Genomic DNA, 12,332 nt, shown 5'->3' with positions numbered 1-12,332 from the left:
CTTTTTGCCTTTGAGTGTGATGCTTTCCTGGGATGCCTGTGAGGGAGATGCTGGCCACCTGGCTGCAACCCCATGTGACCCCTCCTGTGCCCACCACATGGCATCCCAATGATGGTCTCCACACAGCAGAGGCCAGGGCCCCCTCTGTTGCTATGACAACACAAAAAAGGAGCCAGGAGTTTAATTTTTTTTTTTCTTTCAAAGAAAAGCAATTTGCTTGAAACCCCACTTTCTATTTTGGGTGACTTTGCAGCCCTCCATGTTCACCTTTTCTGCACTGTTCACAGGATCCACACTGGACAGGATGCTTGAAAGGACCAAACATCCCTGCCCAGCAGCATGAGTGCAACCATGCAGGGGATGGTCTGGTGACCAAGGCAATGGGAGGGACCCAAGCCTTCTCTTTCTCTTCTGCCTTCTAGCAATTGTCTGGCAAAGTTACTCTCTAGGCATTTGTGCTTTGCACTCCCCTGCATTTTTGGTTGGAATTTGGAACCACCTAGAATACAAGGAAAGAGAGAAAGAGAACGGTGAAGGACAATTATGATGAATTTCCATATTCTGGTAGCTGATTCTCAAAACAAATCTCACTGTACCAAGCCTGGCAGAGCTCAAGAAGTGTTTGGACAATGCCATTGAGCACATGGTGAGTCTTGGGAATGGTCCTGTGCAAGGCTGGGAGTTGGACTTGAGGATCCTTGTGGGACCCTTCCAACTCAGAATATTCTGTGATTCTACCATCAACCAGCAAGGTTTGTGCTGTTTCTTGCATTTACATCATAATTTTTCTAATTTTAGTTTCTTCTGTGCCACCTGCCTTTGTTAGCCTTCTTCCACCCAGCTACAAGTTTCAGTGCTGTTATGTGGCACGTGTGTTTAAACTTCCTTTTCATGCTTGAGCCAGCACCAATTGACAGTAACTCCCCCAGCAAGTCATGCTTGATTGCTTTGGGTGTCCCACAAATCCCAGCAAGCCACCTTGCAGCTGGCATGGCAGGCAGGCAGCAGGCACCGGTGGCAAGGAGACTTTCTTGAGAATGTCCTCTCTTGGCTGATGCCACCAGCAGAGCACGAAGCTGATGGCACTGACAGTGTGGTTCCTTACTGTGCTGCTTCATACTCACAAGCACTTTCCTAAGGATAAAGCTAAATGTCCTGCCTCTGGGTTGCCTTGTTCTTCCCGGGAATGAGCAATTCCACCTTTGTCCTGAAGTCTGAGTCACTTCAAAATTTTCACCTCCATCAGCAGCATAGTTCTGTCTTAAAGGCTTTTTCAGAAGCTAGACTGCTGAAGCTGATTCCTTCCTCAGTAATGTGATTTAAATCACCCTTCAATCACTAGTCATTTCCTCACCTTGTGGCAATAGGGACAAATTAGCACCTTAAATAAGAGAAACATGCTTCTAGGAAATGGGTTCCATTTGGAGTGGGTTTTTGAGACTGCTAAGCTTGGGTCAGTCGGTTTCTCTGCTGTGAGTGTGTGAAGGAAAAGGGCACAAGCAGGAAAAAGAGCACATTCCCATGTTGTGCATGACAATGACACAGAAGGAAAGGGATTCTGAGCTCTGTAGGGGGTGCTACCAGAGCACTGTAGTCATCCCTGCTTGCACCCTCTCTTCACCTGCACCAGCAGCTCATGGTGACAGTGGGGAGACTTTTCTGGTTGGCCAGCACCCTCTGAAAGAAAGAGATTTCAGTGCTTAATCAAGTCCTAAGGGGTGAGGGAGTCTGTCCCACTGTTGGTATGTAGCCACCTGCATCATCGAGCACCAATGCCTCCAGGGTCATGCCTTTTCCTAAAAATAGGGGGAAATTATTTTAATATGAAAAAGAGTGATTTTGGGAGGTGTTAAGATCCAGTTGACATGGTGGGCTTGCCTCTGGAAACAAAGTTCACTTGCTCTGCCCATGAGATTGAGAGGATTATTGGTACCTCAGAGAATTGACCACAGCCTTACCAGGCTGGCTGGCTTGGATGACTAATTAGTGATTTACAATCAGTTGGAGCCCACAGACATGCTCTGTTGTGTCCTGGAAGAGAGGATGGAGTTGCACAGTGAGTACCTGGGTAAGATGGTTTCATACAAGTGAGAAGAACTGAAGTGAATGCATTTGACCCAGGCAGGCTTTTAACATTATCCACATATCTTAAAGTAAAAAACCTTCTTTAAAAATTATTTTTTATCCCAGAATAGCATTATTTTATCCTTTATACCACCAGCATGGCAGTGAGAAGCCAAGCTATTAAATTTTTTTTCCTTAATCAATGTTGCAACCACTGCTATAGGTGACAGTGACCCAGGCTGAGGAGCTGCTGCCACCTGAAATGCCTCAGGAAGAGCTTCCCAGCAGTCTGCTAAATGAACAGAAAGAAATTGCTTGGATCAGGTGGAAGCCACTTGACTGCACCCAAAGAACAGAAGGATGAGAGTGTAACCTCTTTCTTAAATCAGGTTCCAGCAAACACAATGCCAAATTATTAGCTGGGGTTTCTTTTCATCACTCCAGGGCGTGGTCTGAGGAACTCCAAATCAGTAATCCTCTTGTCTGGACCAGAAAAAATCAGTGGAAACTATAGCAATGTACAGATATTGCAGATGCTAGATAAATATGATATATAAAGAGAAGAGATAAAATGAGTTCTTACAAACATAGTGCCTGGTAAATCTGTGATCTCTGCAGGAATGAAGAGGTAACACATTCTTACATTCTTAAATGGTCTGAAAAGAGATGGATGGATGGGTAGATAGATAGATAGATAGATAGATAGATAGATAGATAGATAGATGCATACATACATGCATACATACAAAGAAGTTTACTGGTGATACAACTTGTTTAGGATTATTAGAGGTTTGGGCAAAATATTGCAGAAGTTTTTCTCCATATCAATTTTCAGGCAGCAAAGCTACTACCCATTAACTAAACCTTAGTTATCTAATAATAACTAAAAGAGAAAAAGGACTCTAAAAAACAGTAGTTCTAACCATTCATACACTTTGAGGTCAAAAGTTAAATGGCATTGGGATCACTTTGGGTAGAGGTCTAAAAATATCAACTCAGTGCACACCTTACAAAACAAAGAAGCTTTTAGAGAGCCTTACAATATAGGATGTTCCTGACCTGGGTAAAATGGATCCCTGGGCATCACACTCATCATATGGGGTTACACTAGCTCCAGGACCTGCCATCCCTGCTCTGGCACAGCATGTCCCCCCTGTGCAGTCTGCATGCCCATGTTTCTGTGCCCTTAGCTCTTTGCTTGACAATTTAAACTGAAAACTCTCTACATGGCAGCTGGTACCTGGCTAAATCACTGTGTCAGCCATACCCGTGCAGAGCAGGGGCAAGAGGCTTCCCAGCTGCCTAATGCAGGCAGGGAACATTTTGATCAGCCCCTCTTGACCCTGCAGCTAATGCAGGCCAGTGAATTTGCCTTGATAATTTGTGTACCAGACTTGTACCTTTGGCCTGAGGCTGGAGATGATGTTAAACATCTGCTGCTGGACTCCTGAGGGTGACGTCAATACTCTTTTGTCCTAAGTCTGGTACTGGCTCAGCTGCATCCATCTCTCCCAAAGATAAATTGTACTTCATGTGGTATTGCTCAGGACAGAAAAAAAACTCATTAGGTACCAGAAATTCAGCACTTTACACTCATAGTAGTAAATAATGACCGGGGTAGCTTTTTTTCCTCCTTTTCACTTTTTCTTTCCTTTTTTCCTTTCTGCTTGTGCACAGGCTCTCATGAAGAATAGAGGGGCTGGCAGGATGGCAGAGGATGGTTGCAGAGTGTCCCTGTGCATTCCTGGGGACAGTATCAATAAGCCAGGGCAGCAGAGACGTGCTCTGCCTTGCTGCAGTCCCACTGGTATCCTCTGCCCAAGCAGGGTGGTTTTCTGCAGGAGACAACAGCAGTGGGAGAACTCAGGGCCTCTCCCAGGGCGTATCTTGGGGTGCATCCAGGGGCACACCCAGATTAGGCTGTCCAGCCCTGGGGAAGGAGTGACCTCCACCTCCCGCATGCAATAGGCACTGTAAGACGTGTCTCCAGCCTTCCTTGAGCCATGGGATGCTGTCTGGTCAGGAGTGCAGGGAGCTGGGCACAGCTGGACTCACCTCCTGCAGAGGTTTTTAGGGAACCCTCACTCCAGCAGCCTGCCCTTTTCTCTCATCAGCTGCAGACGCTTCAGGGAGTCTCTGCTGTGTCCCACTAACCCCTGGGCCTGGTGGCATTGGCAGAAGAACGCTGGGAGCTGCTGGCAGCCCCCCGGAGGGATGCACCCTGGGCAGGCCCCCTCTGCTGTGACCTCTTCCCTCCCAACCATCTTTCCTCGAGCTCAAAAGCCAAAGAGTTAAGGAGTTATGTCTTCCCTGCAAGCCCTGTTTCCCTCTCAGCTTGCCTCAGTGCCAGTCGATTTGTTTGCTGGTAATAAAGAAATTTCCTCTCTTCTCCCAGAAATGCAGTGTGCGGGCAGTGACCGCGGCCTGGGGAAGGCCGGGGAGCTGCAGGCCGTGTGAGGAGGAGCAGGCTCGTTGTCCCGCAGCCGGAGCCGCAGGTGGGATGGATGCGGCAGGCGCGGGAGGAGCGGGCGGCTGCTGCCACCTACCCACGGCACAGCCCGGCGCTCACACACTGCGCTCCTCGGGCCGTGTGCTGCCCACAGCACCGCGAACTGCCGCGATCCTCTCCTGTGCCACAGGGGAATGTGCCTTTAAGGTCTCTTCGCTTAGCCCACCCTTTCCAGGGGCACCCGGCAGTGCTGCAGCTCAGCGGTCACAGCGTGCTCTGCGCTGCTCCCCATAGCTCTGTGCTGTTCCCCACGGCTCTGTGCTGTTCCCCACGGCTCTGTGCTGCTCCCCACGGCTCTGTGCTGCTCCCCACGGCTCTCTCCTGCTCCCCATAGCTCTGCTCTGCTCCCCATAGCTCTGTGCTGCTCCCCACGGCTCTGCTCTGCTCCCCACGGCTCTGCGCTGCTCCCCATAGCTTTGTGCTGCTCCCCACAGCTCTGTGCTGCTCCCCATAGCTCTGTGCTGCTCCCCACGGCTCTGCTCTGCTCCCCACGGCTCTGCTCTGCTCCCCATAGCTCTGTGCTGCTCCCCACAGCTCTGTGCTGCTCCCCACGGCTCTGTTCTGCTCCCCACGGCTCTGTTCTGCTCCCCACGGCTCTGCGCTGCTCCCCACAGCTCTGTTCTGCTCCCCACGGCTCTGCGCTGCTCCCCACGGCTCTGTTCTGCTCCCCACGGCTCTGTGCTGCTCCCCATAGCTCTGTTCTGCTCCCCATAGCTCTGCTCTGCTCCCCACGGCTCTGTTCTGCTCCCCACAGCTCTGTGCTGCTCCCCACAGCTCTGTGCACTGCATCCTCCTCCCTGAGATTCACCTTTCCTGGGGAAGACACCCCAGTCCTTGGGGCTGGCACGATGTTGGATCCCACTATCCTGTCCTAAGGACACCACCAGTCCTAAACCTGCGGCTGGGAATGGGTCTCAGCTTTTGAAGCCTTTTGCTCCCTCCAACATCTGTAGCTCTCCCAGGAGGAAAAGCAAACAGTGATCAGCACATTCAGCTGGGGACACAGAAAACTGCTTTAGGAAGGTGGGAGGCCACCTTACAAGGGTCAGGGCTCCTGGGTGAGGAATCTTCTTCACAGGAGCCATGGAGCAGGATGAGACTCTTCCCTTTGTTCCAACAATGACACTGTCTCTTTGGTTTAAAATCCATTACCAGTTCTTCTCGTCTACTTTTTTTTTTTTTTTTTTTTTTTTTTTTTTTTTTTTTAAGCAGGAGTGGTTCCTCTCCCTTCAGCAGCTCCTCAGAGGCTGCTGCCCACTTTAGATCCATTTTAGCACTAGAGCACAAGCCCTCACCAAGCAGAGCCCCCATGGAGGGGCAGGCAGCCAAGGAGCTGGTGTGTTGGCAAATCCCATTGCTGAATTGAGGGAACTGTGCTGCAGGGCCCAGCCCATGGCACTGCCAGACCCACTAGGGAGCAGGGTGATGACAAGCACACGAGGACTTCAGGAGGTCTCTAGCCCAGGCTCCTGCTCCAAGCAGGATCAGTTCCAAGACCAGCTCAGGGCTGCTCAAGACCTTGATCTGTCAGGTCTCAAAAGCCTCCAGAGATGGAGCCTGGTCAACCCCACTAGTGCTGGCTGTCCCCATGAAGCAAGTTTCTCCTTGCATCCAGCCTGACTCCCAGGTTTCAGCTTGTGTCCACTGGAACTTGACATCAGCAATCCTGCAAAGCTGCTCTACAGAAGGTGGCATAAATCAGTTCCATGCACTTGCTGAAAAAAAGCCCCAAAACCCCTGACAACAACAAACCTAAACTAACCCCAGCAACAGAGAATAATACAAAACATCACAGAAATAGCTACTGAAAGAGCCAAGCCTCAGACTGAGCTCCAAGCAAGAAACTGGAAGCTGACATGATATTTGAGGTAATAGCCTTACTAAATAATTAAAGAAACCTTAGCTCTTTTTGAAGTCTTATGTATATTAAATAAAACCCTCACATCCTCTGTTTCCCCTCTCTGTGAATGGATGGGATGAGAGCTTTGTGGTTTTTTTGGTTTTTTTTTTTTTTTTTTGAGCTGTGCAATGGCTTAATTATTACTTTGTACATACTTTTTCCATGTACTTTCTTATTTGCATTTGTTCTCTCTAATAACATCTTGCTCATGCTGTGGTCTAACATGGGAGTGTGGTATTCATTTGAAAGCTTTCTGTTTCACTCCTTTCCTCCTCCTTCCCTGGCTCTGACCAACAGTTTCTTGCATGCATTTTTTTTGAGCTGAGCTCCATCTTGTGGGCTTTTTCGTGGCTAATTAGTCACCACATCCTTATCTCTGGAGGATCTCCTTTGGCTCCGGTCAGAGGAACGCCTCCCTGCTTTGCTTGCAGTCAGGTACAATCATAGAATCAATCACAGAGTTAGAAAATGGTTTGGTTGGAAGGGACCCTTAAAAACCAGCTAGTTCCAACACCCTGCCCCTGGAAGGGAGATCTTTCCACTAGACCATGCTGCCCAAATAACCCACAGGGGAGTGAAACCCAGATGGCAGAAGGTGAGTCCCATGGTGCCTGACTCATGAGGAGTTTGGGAGCCATTCTGGTGGGGTGCAGGACAAATCTCCCTCCCCTGAATAGCAGTCTCTGGCAAGTTGGATTTTCTTTTGCTTTCCACTTCAGTCAGATGGTTTAATTGTTTAATGCATGCTTTGACTGCAGAAAAGTGGGACAACCATTGCTGAGAAATATTTACAGCTGTTATAGTGAAATGCTGTTGCTACTGATGAACTAGAGCTAACAGCCAGTAAATGGAGTTCTTAAGCAGAACTTTTTTAAATCTAACAATGCAATAGATTATTTTCTTCTTATCTTCACAGTAAGGGCAGCAGCACTTCTGTTCTTACTGAAATCTACATCCATGTTATCCTGTTCAAGCATTGCAACTCTGTGCTTTGCAAGATTGCCAATATTTTCTCTTTTCCAGCTAGTGAGCTTAGTAGCCAAATATAAAAGATGATGCTTAAGCCAACTGAATGTCCAATTCCTGATCTCACAGGGTAGGCAACTGCTGCCTCAGGATAGGTTAAATAATGCCTGTAAAGTATTTTGGGAATTCTTTGTACTGAGCTGCTACAGTTGCCCTTTCTCAGCTCCTTGCTGAGAAACTCAGTGCTTGCTGAGTTCTCAAGGTACTCTGAGCCTCCTCATCCCTAGCAATAAGGTGTTGGGAGTAATCCAGCTGGGAGCATTGGTCTATGGATCACTGCCCTGAAAGTGTCTGCCTTTCCCTCCCTTCCTGAATTGCTGCACAGCCTTGCTGTCGTCTGGCTGCTCTCTGGACTGAACACAGCAGTTGGCTCTGTACCACAAACGCAGGGTGAACCAATTAGTCCTTTGCAAAGCAGTTCCAGAGCATGAACTGAAGAGACTATAACTGGGAGGCACTTCTTTTTTGTGGAAATACTGTGGGTAAGACTGGGACCAGCTCCCTAAAATGGGTGAGAAAGGGAAGGGCTGGATTCAGCATGCTAATGCTTTTGTCTTCAGGCAAAGACTAAGACATAGAGGAAAATTGTTTCTGCATTGTAAGCATCAAGAAACACATGCAAATAAGGGTCTAATATTTACTGGACTGTAACAACACTTACAAGACTACATGGACACACAAGACTTCAGTCTGTTCCCTTGAGGGAGCTCCTTTCATTTGCCAGTGATTCCCCTGTAATGCTTGTGGCTTCTCCATGCTGAAGTGGAGGGGACTCAAGGTGCCAGTGTTGCTCATGCCCAAGTGCTCCCCTTCACCCTGACTCATCCTGCAAAGGGCAACAACATCTTGGTGGCTGTTCCCCTCTGGGTGCTCACCATCAGCTTTCCAAAAGTGGCACCACAGTGGCTGAGTTGCTCTAAGCACCTCCTGTACTGAGAACTACAAAACCAACTCAAGAGCAAGGGCAAAGCTTGCCAAAACCAAAGTCCCAGCCCAAATATATGCTCCCTACTCTCAATAGGGTAGGTCAATAGGGCAGGTCAGGGTGGTCAAATATAGTGCTTTAATGAGCTTAAGACAGATTTGAATTGCAGGCAATTGTCACATGGTTACTGAGACCAGACCATGGCCATGGAGATATAAATTGGTTCAAACTGTAGAGAAAACCAGGTGATGCAATCAAAACCAGAGACACTCTCCAAAGCAAGTCACTCTCACTTGTTTTGGTACTGATCAGTGCTTCTTTCAAGAGAAAATGAAAAATAATAATTATTTAAATGATTGATGATATTTTAATTTTTGTCAATTAAATAATATTCATTAAGCTCCTCTTGCAATACTTGTGGATAATGACTTTTTTACTTTTTTTTTTTTTTTTTGTGGAAGAGGTTTAGTTTTGATCTGGAAATCTTACTACAAATTGATGCTGTGTTTAGCTTCTAAAACAACTATTTAAAGGATAGTTTCTGGGGATGAGGTCTGTGGCAGAAAAGCTCCCTCCAGCTCTAGGTTTGTTCCTGCTCCTGCAGGTGGAGTCATGGGGTCCCTGCTCAGTGCTGCTCCCAGCTCTGGGTTTCTCTGCTGGTGAAAGTGAGGTGGCAGAATTGACTCTGCCATGCCAAATACTGCACTGACCCTTTGTCTGCAAGGCCTATGTGGTAGCCTAGAAGACAGCAGCTTAAAAAGCAAGACATGACTTAAATGGCCATGCAGTAAAACAAGGGACACCTGCCCCATGGTACACTGCCAGCAGCAAATTCCCCTGGTCCCTTACTTCCTCTCACTCTGTGTCAGTATTCTCCAATCTCTCCCAAAACATTTCCACCTCATTTTCCATCTGATATAATTCCAGAGGACAAGGAATTTTCTGTTTCTCAGCTTTTTTTGGTATATGAAACTACCTTTGCAGCGAAGAATGTCAGCTGAACTCCAGTACAGGGTACATGAAGACTAAATGTAAGGTCTCAGCTAGACCTCAAGCTTGACCTAAAGTGGCCTCACTATTCAGAAAAATATAGTGATGAAAAGCCATCTCAGGCAGATGTCTTGGTATTTTCCTCAGACATTACTTTCTTTTTACATGTGATCCCAAAAGAATTGACATCAGCATCAGCAGTGCCATCGAGTGGAGTGAGCACCAGAGGCATTTGGAGCAGGGATGCCACAGCCCCTGCTAATGTGCCAGCAAAGCCCACAGTGAGACAGAGCACCACACACAGCAAGGCTAGCAAGGAGCAAGCTGAAAGGCAGAGGCTATTCTTGGCTCCAACTTTAATATTTGTTGAGCTAATTACATCAGACAGATGCAGCTGATCTCAATTTTTCTGGCATGCAGCTCCTCCCTTCCTCCTGTATCAGACAAGCCTGCCCCAGGGAGGAATAATTAAGATGTGCAGTTAGAACAACTGGATTTGATCAATAAAAACAGCAAAACAGAGCAAAGGCTTTACTGTCCCAAAAGGCCATCCAGGGGAGGTCAAATTAAACCATATGAGCACACTGCTTACTTTGTTACCATCTTTGCTGTCCTACATGCTCTCGCTCCAGCTACCAGTAATAAACAAATTTCCCTACTGTGGATTGTAGGAATACCCACAGTCACCCTAAGACCAAATGCTGTCACTTGGAGTATTTTAAAATCAATTAACAAATGGGCAGCTAAGATTCCATGGAAGCCAGGAGCCAGGCAGCAGTGAGATGAAGTATCCCAAAGCCCAGAACATCTGTTCAGTATAACCTGAGCTAAGTCTTGCTTAAAGACATACCAGCATTGCTGTAAACACTTATTACTCCCAGAAAGTACTTAAAGTCCCTTGGCAAAATCCACTGGGCTTTTTTTTTTATATAGAAGATGCTTCAGATTAGCCATTTTTAAACACCTGACACACTTGTTAGACAAGGCTTAGAGAGCATCAGCCAAGTCTATGACATACCTGACAAAGGAGAGAAAGGTAAAGAACTACAGCCAGCTACATCTCTTTTGGGGAGCATCATATTCATCAAAATGCTGATTAGCATGTTTCCACAGTCCTGGCCTCCAGCAGAGATGCAAATTTTGGATTTTTGAAACAGAACCCAGTGAAGTAGCTAAAATAACCAATCAAGTTAAATGCAGATGAAGAAATTAACTGGCAACCTGCCAAGTTCCTCTCAGTGAAGCTCACAAATTATTTTCCATAGGTGATTGCTTTTAAACTACCTGCTGGAGATGGTCTCCACTGGCTGTGAGTAGAAGAAGGCAGACTGTGCCACTTAACCCAGCAGGACACTAGGTCCTCGTGCAGGTATCACATAAGATCTCACTACACCTGAACTCCCTTCTGACTAAAACAGCCCCAGCCTTCAAATAGGCACTTAAAGAAAGTAGCTACAACTCCTTTAGACAACTGCAGCTTCTCAGAGTATACATATACACCTGCTCAAATGGCACTAAGCTCTTGCAGAGCGAGATTTAGATGTGGAATTATAACAGTATTAACTTTTGGTTGCCATTTACTACCTCTGTTTACATATAAGACTCATTAAGTTTGCAGTTGAATTTGGAAATCCTGGTTTGGATGTATTGAGTTTATATGAGATTAAGGCTACAGCTCCACTATGTGTATGCACTTAAGTTTGCCATAGGCATAAGAATAAAGGCAAGTGCTATTTCAATCACAAGCTTGAAGCTGGGAATAAAGCAAATAAAAAAGTCACTTGGGATGCTTAAGAGACTCAGGAATGAGATACCATCACTCTTGTTTACCCTGCTAATTCAGCTAATGGAGAGTTTCTGCTGGAAACACAGAATGGAGGTTAAACATTGCCTTTTAGAGCTGCTTGTACAAAAAATGCTTTACTTCTCATCTTGCTAGAGTCACTGTTTCTATCAGCAGTGCCAACCTTTGGACAACCCTTCAAATTTTAACACTCACTCCAAGTTATCTTAAGCTTTATCATATTTACTTGATACACTAAGATCCTTCTTTTTATACATCAGGCATCTGCTATGGCATGCCTGCAGCCCAGGATCTTCTGGCAAACAGATCTAATCCAGCTCTAGGACCAACTAGTTTATCAGAAACATTTTCTAATTTTAGTGCAAAAAGTGGCAGCTAACTAGCATAAACATAAGTCAGAATGCTTTGCTTCAATAAGCAGACTATTTTATCACCAACACCCCTGTATTAGCTCCTAGTATTTACTACTTAGTGTCATCTATCACATACAATCCAAAGTCAGAAGGGTAGCACATCTTTTCACAACATTAAATTAGAGCTTCTAATCCTATTGCACATACAAAAGATGTCAAGTCCCATTTCTCATCTCTTTTACACTAAAGCCCTAGGCAGCACAGGTCAGAGAGCTGTCAGCCACAGCATCAGCTTCCTGGGCTTTCCTCTAACATATTTTAGTTCTTGCACATGTAACAAGCAGTGTGTCAGTTGTGAAGCCTGTGCTGTCTTCTCTCATTAATGATGAGATATGTTTATTAACAGCCATCAGTGCTGGACACAGCACTTGTAGAGTAACTTGCAGAAAACCAGCACTGCACTGAGCTTGCAATATGCAACTTGTTACACACGTGTTCAGTAGTGAAAAACAAATGTGAATTCACGAGAATTCACACAGTATTCAATTTGTGACAGTCAACCTTCTTCTAATCACATATGAAAAAAGACAATTCAAAACCCTACCCATTGAGGGTTTCCTTCACTTCAGTTGGGAGGGCAAGGGTAGGGGAGATCCATTTATTAGTAAATTCTGGGCTTGCAGCATCTGGTCTGCCCTTCTATATGCTATAAGAGCCATCAATGACACAATTTTCTACTGATTAACAAAACACAGGACCAG

This window comes from Oenanthe melanoleuca, chromosome 3, assembly GCF_029582105.1.
Source record: "Oenanthe melanoleuca isolate GR-GAL-2019-014 chromosome 3, OMel1.0, whole genome shotgun sequence".
Taxonomy (NCBI): Eukaryota; Metazoa; Chordata; class Aves; order Passeriformes; family Muscicapidae; genus Oenanthe; species Oenanthe melanoleuca.
Note: the sequence above shows the minus strand (reverse complement) of the source record.